This window comes from Mobula hypostoma, chromosome 22, assembly GCF_963921235.1.
Source record: "Mobula hypostoma chromosome 22, sMobHyp1.1, whole genome shotgun sequence".
Lineage (NCBI taxonomy): Eukaryota > Metazoa > Chordata > Chondrichthyes > Myliobatiformes > Myliobatidae > Mobula > Mobula hypostoma.
In genome coordinates, this window is record NC_086118.1 from 3,633,250 (window position 1) to 3,649,764 (window position 16,515).

Below are 16,515 nucleotides of genomic sequence, written 5' to 3' on the forward strand. Positions count from 1 at the left end.
GATGCTGATCCGTAATTTTTATGTCAATCAGAATTTTATATTATTGTAGAGTATTTTATCACTGTAACCAATGGACTTCCACAGCTACCTGGACTATATCTCATCCCACCCTGCGACTTGTCAAAAATGCCATCCCCTTCTCTCAATTCCTCTGTCTCCACTGCATCTGCTCTCGGGATGAGGCTTTTCATTCTAGAATGAAGGAGATGTCCTTGTGTTTCAAAGACAGGGGCTTCTGTTCCTCCACCATCAACGCTGCCCTCAACCACATCTCATCCATTTCACACACGTCTGCTCTTACCCCATCCTCCCGCCACGCTATCAGGGATAGGTTTCCTCTTGTCCTCACGTACCACACCACCAGCCTCTGCGTTCAGCACATAATTCTCTGAAACGTTCGCCACCCCTAACTAGATCCCACTACTAAACACATCTCTCCCCCCCCCCCCCACTTTCTGCTTTCCACAGGGATCACTCCCTATGTGACTCTCTTGTCTATTTGTCCCTCCCCACTGATCTTCCTCCTGGCACTTATCCTTGCAACTGGAACAAGTGCTACACCTGCCCCTACACCTCCTCCCTCACTACCATTCAGGGCCCCAAACAGTCTTCCAGGTGAGGCGACACTTCATCTGTGAGTCTGTCGTGGTCATATACTGTGTCCGGTGCTCCCGGTGGGGACTCCCGTATATCGGTGAGACCTGACGTAAATTGGGATACAGCTTCACCGAGCATTGATGATCTTTCCACCAGAACAAGTGGGATTTCCCACTGGCCACCCATTTTAATTCTACTTCCCATTCCGATACGTCCATCCGTGCCACCCTCCACTATCGGGATAAGGCCACACTTGGGTTAGGGGAACAACAACTTTTATTCCATGGGGGTGGCCTTCAATCTGATGGCATGAACATCGACTTCTCAACCTTCCAGTAATGCCTCCCCCACACCTCCTTCTCCATTTCCCATCCCCTTGTCCCTCTCTCCCTTGTCCGCAATTCACCTCCCTCTGGTACTCTTCCCCCTTCCCCTTTTTTTCTTTCTTCCATGTCCTTCTGTCTCTTTCACCAATCAAATTCCCAGCTCTTTGCTTCGTCCCTCCCCCTACAAGCTTCACCTGTCACCTTGTGTTTCTCTCTCATCCCCCCACCTTTCAAATCTACTCCTCAGCGTTTTTTCTCCAGTCCTGCCAAAGGGTTTCGTTCCAGAACGTCGACTGTTTTTTTTCTATAGATGTTGCCTGGCCTGTTGAGTTCAGCATTTTGTGTGTATTGCTCGGATTTCCAGCATCTGCAGATTTTCTCTTGTTCATCACTTTAATTGTTGTGTGCATTCTCCTCCCTCACATTTACACTTACTGTTATCCCACAATGTCAGTGAACGATGTTTTTTTTGGTTCAACACCACGCCTAGCAGGTTTCACTGAGAATTGCTTTTGTTAGGGTGTTTAAACATTGAGCAATTTGAATGAACATATTTGTTCAAAGTAGATTTATTATGACAGTACATGCATGTCCCCACATACAACCCTGAGGTGCATTTTCCTGCAGAGATATTCGTTATCTTCATTAGACTCTTTAGAAAAGTCAGCAAGCTTCACGCCCCATGCCAGGTATAATAAACCTGATACTGATGCTGATCTCCATTGCAGTGGAGTGATCTGAGTGTGTGTCAGTGTACGTTTAGTCATAGGCATACTTTATTGATCCCGGGGGAAATTGTTTTTTGTTACAGTTACACCATAAATAATAAACAATAATAGAACCATAAATAATTAAATAGTAATATGTAAATTATGCCAGGAAATAAGTCCAGGACCAGCCTATTGGCTCAGGGTGTCTGACCCTCCAAGGGAGGAGTTGTAAAGTTTGATGGCCACAGGCAGGAATGACTTCCTATGACGCTCTGTGTTGCATCTCGGTGGAATGAGTCTCTGGCTGAATGTACTCCTGTGCCCACCCAGTACATTATGTAGTGGATGGGAGACATTGTCCAAGATGGCATGCAACTTGGACAGCATCCTCTTTTCAGACACCACTGTCAGAGAGTCCAGTTCCATCCCTACAACATCACTGGCCTTACGAATGAGTTTGTTGATTCTGTTGGTGTCTGCTACCCTCAGCCTGCTGCCCCAGCACACAACAGCAAACATGATCGCACTGGCCATCACAGAGTCGTAGAACATCCTCAGCATCGTCCGGCAGATGTTAAAGGACCTCAGTCTCCTCAGGAAATAGAGACGGCTCTGACCCTTCTTGAAGATAGCCTTAGTGTTCTTAGACCAGTCCAGTTTATTGTCAATTCGTATCCCCAGGTATTTGTAATCCTCCACCATGTCCACACGGACCCCCTGGATGGAAACAGGGGTCACCGGTACCTTAGCCCTCCTCAGGTCTACCACTAGCTCCTTAGACTTTTTCATGTACATACATGTATGTGTATGCTAATCTGAGAATATAATAGATGTAACTATTTGTCAATATATATGGTTTGTGTTAAAATGAATATGTAAAGTTTACAAAAGCTGGTATTTAAATGTATGGAATATGTTGTGGAGTATTTGATATTGTTAACAATATGTGTGTGACCGTATGTAGGTATCTCAGCATGCAGTCAATTTGTTTGTGGCTAAATATCACTTATTGTCAGGGAAATCCTCTACATTATTCTGTTCTCCCAGGGGCAGTGCTGGGTGGCTGAGAGATACTATCAGGATTGATAATGGAAGGTATTGTAGCTGTGGTTCTATGTGTAGGTTAAGTAGATACATATGTGAGCTGGCAACATGTGAGGACAAATACATCAATATATGTATGGGGCAATGTCAGTCAGTCCGTCTGTATGGGGCAATGTCAGTCAGTCAGTCTGTATGGGGCAATATCAGTCAGTCAGTCTGTATGGGGCAATGTCAGTCAGTCAGTCAGTCTGTATGGGGCAATGTCAGTCTGCCTGTATGGGGCAATGTCTGTCTGTCTGTATGAGGCAATGTCAGTCAGTCAGGCTGTATGGGGCAATGTCAGTCTGTCTGTATGGGGCAATGTCAGACTGTCTGTATGGGGCAATGTCAGTCAGTCTGTCTGTATGGGGCAATGTCAGTCAGTCTGTATGGGCAATGTCAGTCAGTCTGTCTGTATAGGGCATTATCAGTCAGTCAGTCTGTATGGGGCAATGTCAGTCTGTCTGTATGGGGCAATGTCAGTCAGTCAGTCTGTATGGGGCAATGTCAGTCTGTCTGTATGGGGCAATGTCAGACTGTCTGTATGGGGCAATGTCAGTCAGTCTGTCTGTATGGGGCAATGTCAGTCAGTCTGTATGGGCAATGTCAGTCAGTCTGTCTGTATGGGGCAATGTCAGTCAGTCAGTCTGTATGGGGCAATGTCAGTCTGTCTGTATGGGGCAATGTCTGTCTGTATGGGGCAATGTCAGTCAGTCTGTCTGTATGGGGCATTATCAGTCAGTCTGTATGGGGCAATGTCAGTCTGTCTGGGGCAATGTCAGACTGTATGGGGCGATGTCAGTCAGTCGGGGGCAATGTCAGTCAGTCTGTCTGTATGGGGCAATGTCAGTCAGTCTGTATCGGGGCAATGTCAGTCAGTCAGTCTGTATCGGGGCAATGTCAGTCAGTCCGTCTGTATGGGGCAATGTCAGTCAGTCTGTATAGGGCAATGTCAGTCAGTCAGTCTGTATGGGGCAATGTCAGTCTGTCTGTATGGGGGCAATATCAGTCAGTCTGTCTGTATGGGGCAATGTCAGTCTGTCTGTATGGGGGCAATGTCAGTCAGTCTCTGTCTGTATAGGGCACGTTCAGTCTGTTTGTCTGTATGGGCAATGTCAGTATGTCTGTATGGAGCAATGTCATTCAGCCTGTCCGTATGGGGCAATATCTGTCAGTCTGTCTGTGTGGAATATTGTCAGTCAGTCTGTCTGTATGGGGCATTGTCAGTCAGTCAGTCTGTATGGGGCAATGTCAGTTAGTCAGTCTGTATGGGGCAATGTCAGTTTGTCTGTATGGGGCAATGTCAGTCAGTCAGTCTGTATGGGGCAATGTCAGTCAGTCAGTCTGTATGGGGCAATGTCAGTCAGTCTGTATAGGGCAATGTCAGTCAGTCAGTCTGTATGGGGCAATGTCAGTCTGTCTGTATGGGGGCAATATCAGTCAGTCTGTCTGTATGGGGCAATGTCAGTCTGTCTGTATGGGGGCAATGTCAGTCAGTCTCCGTCTGTATAGGGCACGTTCAGTCTGTTTGTCTGTATGGGCAATGTCAGTATGTCTGTATGGAGCAATGTCATTCAGCCTGTCCGTATGGGGCAATATCTGTCAGTCTGTCTGTGTGGAATATTGTCAGTCAGTCTGTCTGTATGGGGCATTGTCAGTCAGTCAGTCTGTATGGGGCAATGTCAGTTTGTATGGGGCAATGTCAGTCAGTCAGTCTGTATGGGGCAATGTCAGTCTGTATGGGGAATGTCTGTATGGGGCAACGTCAGACTGTATGGGGCAATGTCAGTCAGTCAGTCTGTATAGGGCAATGTCAGTCAGTCAGTCTGTATGGGGCAATGTCAGTCAGTCTGTGTGTGTGTGGGGCAATGTCTGTCAGTCAGCTTGTCTGTATAGGGCAATGTCAGTCAGTCTGTCTGTACGGGTCAATATCTGTGTGTGTGTGGAACATTGTCAGTCAGTCTGTCCGTATGAGGATTTGTCAGTCAGTCTCTGTGTATATGGGGCACTTTCAGTCAATCTGTCTGTATGGGGCAATGTCAGTCTGTATGGGGCAATGTCAGTCAGTCTGTATGGGGCAATGTCAGTCAGTCTGTATGGGAACAATATCAGTCTGCCTGTATGGGGCAATGTCATTCAGCCTGTCTGTGTGGGGCGACATGTGTGTGTGTGTGTGTGTGTGTGTGTGTGTGTGTGTGTGTGTGGAACATTGTCAGTCAGTTTGTCTCTATGGGGCAATGTCTGTCAGTCAGTCTGTATGGGGCAATGTCAGTCAGTCAGTCTGTATGGGGCAATGTCAGTCTGTATGGGGCTTTGTCATTCAGACAGTCTGTATGGGGCAATGTCAGACTGTATGGGGCAATGTAAGTCGGTCAGTCTGTATGGGGCAATGTCAGTCAGTCTGTATGAGGCAATGTCAGTCAGTCAGTCTGTATGGGGCAATGTCAGTCAGTCAGTCTGTATGGGGCAATGTCAGTCAGTCTGTATGGGCAATGTCAGTCTGTATGGGGCAATGTCAGTCAGTCAGTCTGTATGGGGCAATGTCAGTCTGTCTGTATGGGGCAATGTCAGACTGTCTGTATGGGGCAATGTCAGTCAGTCAGCCTTAATGGGGCAATGTCAGACTCTCTGTATGGGGCAATGTCATTCAGTCAGTCAGTATGGGGCAATGTCAGACTGCCTGTATGGGGCAATGTCAGTCAGTCTGTATGTATGGGGCAATGTCATTCAGTCAGGCTGTACGGGGCAATGTCAGTCAGTCTGTATGGGGCAATGTCAGACTGTCTGTATGGGGCAATGTCAGTCAGTCAGCCTTAATGGGGCAATGTCAGACTCTCTGTATGGGGCAATGTCATTCAGTCAGTCAGTATGGGGCAATGTCAGTCTGTCTGTATGGGGGCAATATCAGTCAGTCTGTCTGTATGGGGCAATGTCAGTCTGTCTGTATGGGGGCAATGTTAGTCAGTCTCTGTCTGTATAGGGCACGTTCAGTCTGTTTGTCTGTATGGGCAATGTCAGTATGTCTGTATGGAGCAATGTCATTCAGCCTGTCCGTATGGGGCAATATCTGTCAGTCTGTCTGTGTGGAATATTGTCAGTCAGTCTGTCCGTATGGGGCATTGTCAGTCAGTCAGTCTGTATGGGGCAATGTCAGTTAGTCAGCCTGTATGGGGCAATGTCAGTCAGTCAGTCTGTATGGGGAATGTCAGTCTGTATGGGGCAACGTCAGACTGTATGGGGCAATGTCAGTCAGTCAGTCTGTATGGGGCAATGTCAGTCAGTCTGTGTGTGTGTGGGGCAATGTCTGTCAGTCAGCTTGTCTGTATAGGGCAATGTCAGTCAGTCTGTCTGTACGGGGCAATATCTGTGTGTGTGTGGAACATTGTCAGTCAGTCTGTCCGTATGAGGATTTGTCAGTCAGTCTCTGTGTATATGGGGCACTTTCAGTCAATCTGTCTGTATGGGGCAATGTCAGTCTGTATGGGGCAATGTCAGTCAGTCTGTATGGGGCAATGTCAGTCAGTCTGTATGGGGTAATGTCAGTCAGTCAGTCTGTATGGGAACAATATCAGTCTGCCTGTATGGGGCAATGTCATTCAGCCTGTCTGTGTGGGGCGACATCTGTGTGTGTGTGTGTGTGTGTGTGTGTGTGTGGAACATTGTCAGTCAGTTTGTCTCTATGGGGCAATGTCTGTCAGTCAGTCTGTATGGGGCAATGTCAGTCAGTCAGTCTGTATAGGGCAATGTCAGTCTGTATGGGGCTTTGTCATTCAGACAGTCTGTCTGTATGGGGCAATGTCAGACTGTATGGGGCAATGTAAGTCGGTCAGTCTGTATGGGGCAATGTCAGTCAGTCAGTCTGTATGGGGCAATGTCAGTCTGTCTGTATGGGGCAATGTCAGACTGTCTGTATGGGGCAATGTCAGTCAGTCAGTCTGTATGGGGCAATGTCAGTCAGTCAGTCTGTATGGGGCAATGTCAGTTGGTCAGTCTGTATGGGGCAATGTCAGTCAGTCTGTATGAGGCAATGTCAGTCAGCCTTAATGGGGTAATGTCAGACTCTCTGTATGGGGCAATGTCATTCAGTCAGTCAGTATGGGGCAATGTCAGACTGCCTGTATGGGGCAATGTCAGTCAGTCTGTATGTATGGGGCAATGTCATTCAGTCAGGCTGTACGGGGCAATGTCAGTCAGTCTGTATGGGGCAATGTCAGACTGTCTGTATGGGGCAATGTCAGTCTGTATGGGGCAATGTCAGTCAGTCAGTCTGTATGTGGCAATATCAGTCAGTCAGTCTGTATGGGGCAATGTCAGTCTGTCTGTATGGGGCAATGTCAGTCTGTATGGGGCATTATCAGTCAGTCAGTCTGTATGGGGCAATGTCAGTCTGTAAGGGGCAATGTCAGTCAGTCTGTCTGTATGGGGCAATGTCAGTCAGTCTGTATCGGGGCAATGTCAGTCAGTCAGTCTGTATCGGGGCAATGTCAGTCAGTCCGTCTGTATGGGGCAATGTCAGTCAGTCTGTATAGGGCAATGTCAGTCAGTCAGTCTGTATGGGGCAATGTCAGTCTGTCTGTATGGGGGCAATATCAGTCAGTCTGTCTGTATGGGGCAATGTCAGTCTGTCTGTATGGGGGCAATGTCAGTCAGTCTCTGTCTGTATAGGGCACGTTCAGTCTGTTTGTCTGTATGGGCAATGTCAGTATGTCTGTATGGAGCAATGTCATTCAGCCTGTCCGTATGGGGCAATATCTGTCAGTCTGTCTGTGTGGAATATTGTCAGTCAGTCTGTCTGTATGTGGCATTGTCAGTTAGTCAGTCTGTATGGGGCAATGTCAGTTTGTCTGTATGGGGCAATGTCAGTCAGTCTGTATGGGGCAATGTCAGTCAGTCAGTCTGTATGGGGAATGTCAGTCTGTATGGGGCAACGTCAGACTGTATGGGGCAATGTCAGTCAGTCAGTCTGTATGGGGCAATGTCAGTCAGTCTGTGTGTGTGTGGGGCAATGTCTGTCAGTCAGCTTGTCTGTATAGGGCAATGTCAGTCAGTCTGTCTGTACGGGGCAATATCTGTGTGTGTGTGGAACATTGTCAGTCAGTCTGTCCGTATGAGGATTTGTCAGTCAGTCTCTGTGTATATGGGGCACTTTCAGTCAATCTGTCTGTATGGGGCAATGTCAGTCTGTATGGGGCAATGTCAGTCAGTCTGTATGGGGCAATGTCAGTCAGTCTGTATGGGGCAATGTCAGTCAGTCAGTCTGTATGGGAACAATATCAGTCTGCCTGTATGGGGCAATGTCATTCAGCCTGTCTGTGTGGGGCGACATCTGTGTGTGTGTGTGTGTGTGTGTGTGTGTGTGTGTGTGTGTGGAACATTGTCAGTCAGTTTGTCTCTATGGGGCAATGTCTGTCAGTCAGTCTGTATGGGGCAATGTCAGTCAGTCAGTCTGTATGGGGCAATGTCAGTCTGTATGGGGCTTTGTCATTCAGACAGTCTGTCTGTATGGGGCAATGTCAGTCAGTCTGTATCGGGGCAATGTCGGTCAGTCAGTCTGTATCGGGGCAATGTCAGTCAGTCCGTCTGTATGGGGCAATGTCAGTCAGTCTGTATAGGGCAATGTCAGTCAGTCAGTCTGTATGGGGCAATGTCAGTCTGTCTGTATGGGGGCAATATCAGTCAGTCTGTCTGTGTGGAATATTGTCAGTCAGTCTGTCTGTATGGGGCATTGTCAGTCAGTCAGTCTGTATGGGGCAATGTCAGTCAGTCTGTCTGTATGGGGCAATGTCAATCAGTCTGTATCGGGGCAATGTCAGTCAGTCAGTCTGTATCGGGGCAATGTCAGTCAGTCCGTCTGTATGGGGCAATGTCAGTCAGTCTGTATAGGGCAATGTCAGTCAGTCAGTCTGTATGGGGCAATGTCAGTCTGTCTGTATGGGGGCAATATCAGTCAGTCTGTCTGTATGGGGCAATGTCAGTCTGTCTGTATGGGGGCAATGTCAGTCAGTCTCTGTCTGTATAGGGCACGTTCAGTCTGTTTGTCTGTATGGGCAATGTCAGTATGTCTGTATGGAGCAATGTCATTCAGCCTGTCCGTATGGGGCAATATCTGTCAGTCTGTCTGTGTGGAATATTGTCAGTCAGTCTGTCTGTATGGGGCATTGTCAGTCAGTCAGTCTGTATGGGGCAATGTCAGTCAGTCTGTATGGGGCAATGTCAGTCAGTCTGTATCGGGGCAATGTCAGTCAGTCAGTCTGTATCGGGGCAATGTCAGTCAGTCCGTCTGTATGGGGCAATGTCAGTCAGTCTGTATAGGGCAATGTCAGTCAGTCAGTCTGTATGGGGCAATGTCAGTCTGTCTGTATGGGGGCAATATCAGTCAGTCTGTCTGTATGGGGCAATGTCAGTCTGTCTGTATGGGGGCAATGTCAGTCAGTCTCCGTCTGTATAGGGCACGTTCAGTCTGTTTGTCTGTATGGGCAATGTCAGTATGTCTGTATGGAGCAATGTCATTCAGCCTGTCCGTATGGGGCAATATCTGTCAGTCTGTCTGTGTGGAATATTGTCAGTCAGTCTGTCTGTATGGGGCATTGTCAGTCAGTCAGTCTGTATGGGGCAATGTCAGTTTGTATGGGGCAATGTCAGTCAGTCAGTCTGTATGGGGCAATGTCAGTCTGTATGGGGAATGTCAGTCTGTATGGGGCAACGTCAGACTGTATGGGGCAATGTCAGTCAGTCAGTCTGTATGGGGCAATGTCAGTCAGTCAGTCTGTATGGGGCAATGTCAGTCAGTCTGTGTGTGTGTGGGGCAATGTCTGTCAGTCAGCTTGTCTGTATAGGGCAATGTCAGTCAGTCTGTCTGTACGGGGCAATATCTGTGTGTGTGTGGAACATTGTCAGTCAGTCTGTCCGTATGAGGATTTGTCAGTCAGTCTCTGTGTATATGGGGCACTTTCAGTCAATCTGTCTGTATGGGGCAATGTCAGTCTGTATGGGGCAATGTCAGTCAGTCTGTATGGGGCAATGTCAGTCAGTCTGTATGGGAACAATATCAGTCTGCCTGTATGGGGCAATGTCATTCAGCCTGTCTGTGTGGGGCGACATGTGTGTGTGTGTGTGTGTGTGTGGAACATTGTCAGTCAGTTTGTCTCTATGGGGCAATGTCTGTCAGTCAGTCTGTATGGGGCAATGTCAGTCAGTCAGTCTGTATGGGGCAATGTCAGTCTGTATGGGGCTTTGTCATTCAGACAGTCTGTATGGGGCAATGTCAGACTGTATGGGGCAATGTAAGTCGGTCAGTCTGTATGGGGCAATGTCAGTCAGTCTGTATGAGGCAATGTCAGTCAGTCAGTCTGTATGGGGCAATGTCAGTCAGTCTGTATGGGCAATGTCAGTCTGTATGGGGCAATGTCAGTCAGTCAGTCTGTATGGGGCAATGTCAGTCTGTCTGTATGGGGCAATGTCAGACTGTCTGTATGGGGCAATGTCAGTCAGTCAGCCTTAATGGGGCAATGTCAGACTCTCTGTATGGGGCAATGTCATTCAGTCAGTCAGTATGGGGCAATGTCAGACTGCCTGTATGGGGCAATGTCAGTCAGTCTGTATGTATGGGGCAATGTCATTCAGTCAGGCTGTACGGGGCAATGTCAGTCAGTCTGTATGGGGCAATGTCAGACTGTCTGTATGGGGCAATGTCAGTCAGTCAGCCTTAATGGGGCAATGTCAGACTCTCTGTATGGGGCAATGTCATTCAGTCAGTCAGTATGGGGCAATGTCAGTCTGTCTGTATGGGGGCAATATCAGTCAGTCTGTCTGTATGGGGCAATGTCAGTCTGTCTGTATGGGGGCAATGTCAGTCAGTCTCTGTCTGTATAGGGCACGTTCAGTCTGTTTGTCTGTATGGGCAATGTCAGTATGTCTGTATGGAGCAATGTCATTCAGCCTGTCCGTATGGGGCAATATCTGTCAGTCTGTCTGTGTGGAATATTGTCAGTCAGTCTGTCTGTATGGGGCATTGTCAGTCAGTCAGTCTGTATGGGGCAATGTCAGTTAGTCAGCCTGTATGGGGCAATGTCAGTTTGTCTGTATGGGGCAATGTCAGTCAGTCAGTCTGTATGGGGCAATGTCAGTCAGTCAGTCTGTATGGGGAATGTCAGTCTGTATGGGGCAACGTCAGACTGTATGGGGCAATGTCAGTCAGTCAGTCTGTATGGGGCAATGTCAGTCAGTCTGTGTGTGTGTGGGGCAATGTCTGTCAGTCAGCTTGTCTGTATAGGGCAATGTCAGTCAGTCTGTCTGTACGGGGCAATATCTGTGTGTGTGTGGAACATTGTCAGTCAGTCTGTCCGTATGAGGATTTGTCAGTCAGTCTCTGTGTATATGGGGCACTTTCAGTCAATCTGTCTGTATGGGGCAATGTCAGTCTGTATGGGGCAATGTCAGTCAGTCTGTATGGGGCAATGTCAGTCAGTCTGTATGGGGCAATGTCAGTCAGTCAGTCTGTATGGGAACAATATCAGTCTGCCTGTATGGGGCAATGTCATTCAGCCTGTCTGTGTGGGGCGACATCTGTGTGTGTGTGTGTGTGTGTGTGTGTGTGTGTGGAACATTGTCAGTCAGTTTGTCTCTATGGGGCAATGTCTGTCAGTCAGTCTGTATGGGGCAATGTCAGTCAGTCAGTCTGTATAGGGCAATGTCAGTCTGTATGGGGCTTTGTCATTCAGACAGTCTGTCTGTATGGGGCAATGTCAGACTGTATGGGGCAATGTAAGTCGGTCAGTCTGTATGGGGCAATGTCAGTCAGTCAGTCTGTATGGGGCAATGTCAGTCTGTCTGTATGGGGCAATGTCAGACTGTCTGTATGGGGCAATGTCAGTCAGTCAGTCTGTATGGGGCAATGTCAGTCAGTCAGTCTGTATGGGGCAATGTCAGTTGGTCAGTCTGTATGGGGCAATGTCAGTCAGTCTGTATGAGGCAATGTCAGTCAGCCTTAATGGGGTAATGTCAGACTCTCTGTATGGGGCAATGTCATTCAGTCAGTCAGTATGGGGCAATGTCAGACTGCCTGTATGGGGCAATGTCAGTCAGTCTGTATGTATGGGGCAATGTCATTCAGTCAGGCTGTACGGGGCAATGTCAGTCAGTCTGTATGGGGCAATGTCAGACTGTCTGTATGGGGCAATGTCAGTCTGTATGGGGCAATGTCAGTCAGTCAGTCTGTATGTGGCAATATCAGTCAGTCAGTCTGTATGGGGCAATGTCAGTCTGTCTGTATGGGGCAATGTCAGTCTGTATGGGGCATTATCAGTCAGTCAGTCTGTATGGGGCAATGTCAGTCTGTAAGGGGCAATGTCAGTCAGTCTGTCTGTATGGGGCAATGTCAGTCTGTCTGTATGGGGCAATGTCAGTCAGTCTGTATGGGGCAATGTCAGTCTGTATGGGGCAATGTCAGTCAGTCTGTCTGGGGCAATATCAGTCAGTCTGTATGGGGCAATGTCAGTCTGTCTGTATAGGGCAATGTCAGTCAGTCTGTATGGGGCAATGTCAGTCTGTATGGGGCAATGTCAGTCAGTCTCTATGGGGCAATGTCAGTCAGTCTGTCTGGGGCAATATCAGTCAGTCTGTATGGGGCAATGTCAGTCTGTCTGTATGTGGCAATGTCAGTCTGTCTGTGTGGGGGCAATGTCAGTCTGTTTGGGGCAATGTCAGTCAGTCTCTGTCTGTATAGGGCACTTTCAGTCTGTTTGTCTGTATGGACAATGTCAGTATGTCTGTATGTGGCAATGCCATTCAGCCTGTTTGTATGGGGCGATATCTGTCAGTCTGTCTGTGTGGAATATTGTCTGTCAGTCTGTCTGTATGGGGCAATGTCAATCAGTCTGTATGGGGCAATGTCAGTCAGTCTGTATGGGGCAATGTCAGTCTGTCTGTATGGGGCAATGTCAGTCAGTCTGTATGGGGCAATGTCAGTCTGTCTGTATGGGGCAATGTCAGTCAGTCAGTCTGTATCGGGGCAATGTCAGTCAGTCTGTCTGTATGGGGCAATGTCAGTCAGTCAGTCTGTATGGGGCAATGTCAGTCTGTCTGTATGGGGGCAATATCAGTCAGTCTGTCTATATGGGGCAATGTCAGTCTGTCTGTATGGGGGCAATGTCAGTCTGTTTGGGGCAATGTCAGTCAGTCTGTATGGGGGCAATGTCAGTCTGTTTGGGGCAATGTCAGTCTGTTTGGGGCAATGTCAGTCAGTCTCTGTCTGTATAGGGCACTTTCAGTCTGTTTGTCTGTATGGAAAATGTCAGTATGTCTGTATGTGGCAATGCCATTCAGCCTGTTTGTATGGAGCGATATCTGTCAGTCTGTCTGTGTGGAATATTGTCTGTCAGTCTGTCTGTATGGGGCAATGTCAATCAGTCTGTATGGGGGCAATATCAGTCAGTCTGTATGGGGCAATATCAATCAGTCTGTATGGGGGCAATATCAGTCAGTCTGTATGGGGCAATATCAGTCAGTCTGTATGGGGCAATGTCAGTCTGTCTGTATGGGGCAATGTCAATCAGTCTGTATGAGGCAATGTCAGTCAGTCTGTATGGGGGCAATATCAGTCAGTCTGTATGGGGCAATATCAGTCAGTCTGTCTGTATGGGGCAATGTCAGTCAGTCTGTGTGTGTGTGGGGCAATGTCTGTCAGTCAGTCTGTTTGGGGCAATGTCAGTCAGTCTCTGTCTGTATAGGGCACTTGCAGTCTGTCTGTATGGGCAATGTCAGTATGTCTGTATGGGGCAATGTCATTCAGCCTGTCTGTATTGGGCAATATCTGTCAGTCTGTCTGTGTGGAATATTGTCAGTCAGTCTGTCTGTATGGGGCACTGTCAGTCAGTCAGTCTGTATGGGGCAATGTCAGTTAGTCAGCGTGTATGGGGCAATGTCAGTCTGTCTGTATGGGGCAACGTCAGTCAGTCAGTCTGTATGGGGCAATGTCAGTCAGTCTGTGTGTGTGTGGGGCAATGTCTGTCAGTCAGCTTGTCTGTATAGGGCAATGTCAGTCAGTCTGTCTGTACGGGGCAATATCTGTGTGTGTGTGGAACATTGTCAGTCAGTCTGTCCGTATGAGGATTTGCCAGTCAGTCTCTGTGTATATGGGGCACTTTCAGTCAATCTGTCTGTATGGGGCAATGTCAGTCTGTATGGGGCAATGTCAGTCAGTCTGTATGGGGCAATGTCAGTCAGTCTGTATGGGGCAATGTCAGTCAGTCAGTCTGTATGGGAACAATATCAGTCTGCCTGTATGGGGCAATGTCATTCAGCCTGTCTGTGTGGGGCGACATCTGTGTGTGTGTGTGTGTGTGTGTGTGTGTGTGTGTGGAACATTGTCAGTCAGTTTGTCTCTATGGGGCAATGTCTGTCAGTCAGTCTGTATGGGGCAATGTCAGTCAGTCAGTCTGTACGGGGCAATATCTGTGTGTGTGTGGAACATTGTCAGTCAGTCTGTCCGTATGAGGATTTGTCAGTCAGTCTCTGTGTATATGGGGCACTTTCAGTCAATCTGTCTGTATGGGGCAATGTCAGTCTGTATGGGGCAATGTCAGTCAGTCTGTATGGGGCAATGTCAGTCAGTCAGTCTGTATGGGAACAATATCAGTCTGCCTGTATGGGGCAATGTCATTCAGCCTGTCTGTGTGGGGCGACATCTGTGTGTGTGTGTGTGTGTGTGTGTGTGTGTGTGTGTGTGTAACATTGTCAGTCAGTTTGTCTCTTTGGGGCAATGTCTGTCAGTCAGTCTGTATGGGGCAATGTCAGTCAGTCAGTCTGTATAGGGCAATGTCAGTCTGTATGGGGCTTTGTCATTCAGACAGTCTGTATGGGGCAATGTCAGACTGTATGGGGCAATGTAAGTCGGTCAGTCTGTATGGGGCAATGTCAGTCAGTCTGTATGGGGCAATGTCAGTCAGTCAGTCTGTATGGGGCAATGTCAGTCTGTCTGTATGGGGCAATGTCAGTCAGTCAGTCTGTATGGGGCAATGTCAGTCTGTCTGTATGGGGCAATGTCAGACTGTCTGTATGGGGCAATGTCAGTCAGTCAGCCTTAATGGGGCAATGTCAGACTCTCTGTATGGGGCAATGTCATTCAGTCAGTCAGTATGGGGCAATGTCAGACTGCCTGTATGGGGCAATGTCAGTCAGTCTGTATGTATGGGGCAATGTCATTCAGTCAGGCTGTACGGGGCAATGTCAGTCAGTCTGTATGGGGCAATGTCAGACTGTCTGTATGGGGCAATGTCAGTCAGTCAGCCTTAATGGGGCAATGTCAGACTCTCTGTATGGGGCAATGTCATTCAGTCAGTCAGTATGGGGCAATGTCAGTCTGTCTGTATGGGGGCAATATCAGTCAGTCTGTCTGTATGGGGCAATGTCAGTCTGTATGGGGGCAATGTCAGTCAGTCTCTGTCTGTATAGGGCACGTTCAGTCTGTTTGTCTGTATGGGCAATGTCTGTATGGAGCAATGTCATTCAGCCTGTCCGTATGGGGCAATATCTGTCAGTCTGTCTGTGTGGAATATTGTCAGTCAGTCTGTCTGTATGTGGCATTGTCAGTCAGTCAGTCTGTATGGGGCAATGTCAGTTAGTCAGTCTGTATGGGGCAATGTCAGTTTGTCTGTATGGGGCAATGTCAGTCAGTCTGTATGGGGCAATGTCAGTCAGTCAGTCTGTATGGGGAATGTCAGTCTGTATGGGGCAACGTCAGACTGTATGGGGCAATGTCAGTCAGTCAGTCTGTATGGGGCAATGTCAGTCAGTCTGTGTGTGTGTGGGGCAATGTCTGTCAGTCAGCTTGTCTGTATAGGGCAATGTCAGTCAGTCTGTCTGTACGGGGCAATATCTGTGTGTGTGTGGAACATTGTCAGTCAGTCTGTCCGTATGAGGATTTGTCAGTCAGTCTCTGTGTATATGGGGCACTTTCAGTCAATCTGTCTGTATGGGGCAATGTCAGTCTGTATGGGGCAATGTCAGTCAGTCTGTATGGGGCAATGTCAGTCAGTCTGTATGGGGCAATGTCAGTCAGTCAGTCTGTATGGGAACAATATCAGTCTGCCTGTATGGGGCAATGTCATTCAGCCTGTCTGTGTGGGGCGACATCTGTGTGTGTGTGTGTGTGTGTGTGTGTGTGTGTGTGTGGAACATTGTCAGTCAGTTTGTCTCTATGGGGCAATGTCTGTCAGTCAGTCTGTATGGGGCAATGTCAGTCAGTCAGTCTGTATAGGGCAATGTCAGTCTGTATGGGGCTTTGTCATTCAGACAGTCTGTCTGTATGGGGCAATGTCAGACTGTATGGGGCAATGTAAGTCGGTCAGTCTGTATGGGGCAATGTCAGTCAGTCAGTCTGTATGGGGCAATGTCAGTCTGTCTGTATGGGGCAATGTCAGACTGTCTGTATGGGGCAATGTCAGTCAGTCAGTCTGTATGGGGCAATGTCAGTCAGTCAGTCTGTATGGGGCAATGTCAGTTGGTCAGTCTGTATGGGGCAATGTCAGTCAGTCTGTATGAGGCAATGTCAGTCAGCCTTAATGGGGTAATGTCAGACTCTCTGTATGGGGCAATGTCATTCAGTCAGTCAGTATGGGGCAATGTCAGACTGCCTGTATGGGGCAATGTCAGTCAGTCTGTATGTATGGGGCAATGTCATTCAGTCAGGCTGTACGGGGCAATGTCAGTCAGTCTGTATGGGGCAATGTCAGACTGTCTGTATGGGGCAATGTCAGTCTGTATGGGGCAATGTCAGTCAGTCAGTCTGTATGTGGCAATAT

At 48.3% G+C, this 16,515-nt stretch overlaps 1 protein-coding gene across 1 annotated transcript in view; it reads left to right on the top strand.

Annotated features, from left to right (window-relative positions):
• LOC134336618 (unconventional myosin-XV-like) overlaps nt 1–16,515 on the top strand; it is a 315,256-nt gene that overhangs the window by 28,712 nt on the left and 270,029 nt on the right. The gene's annotated exons all lie outside the window — the stretch shown is intronic.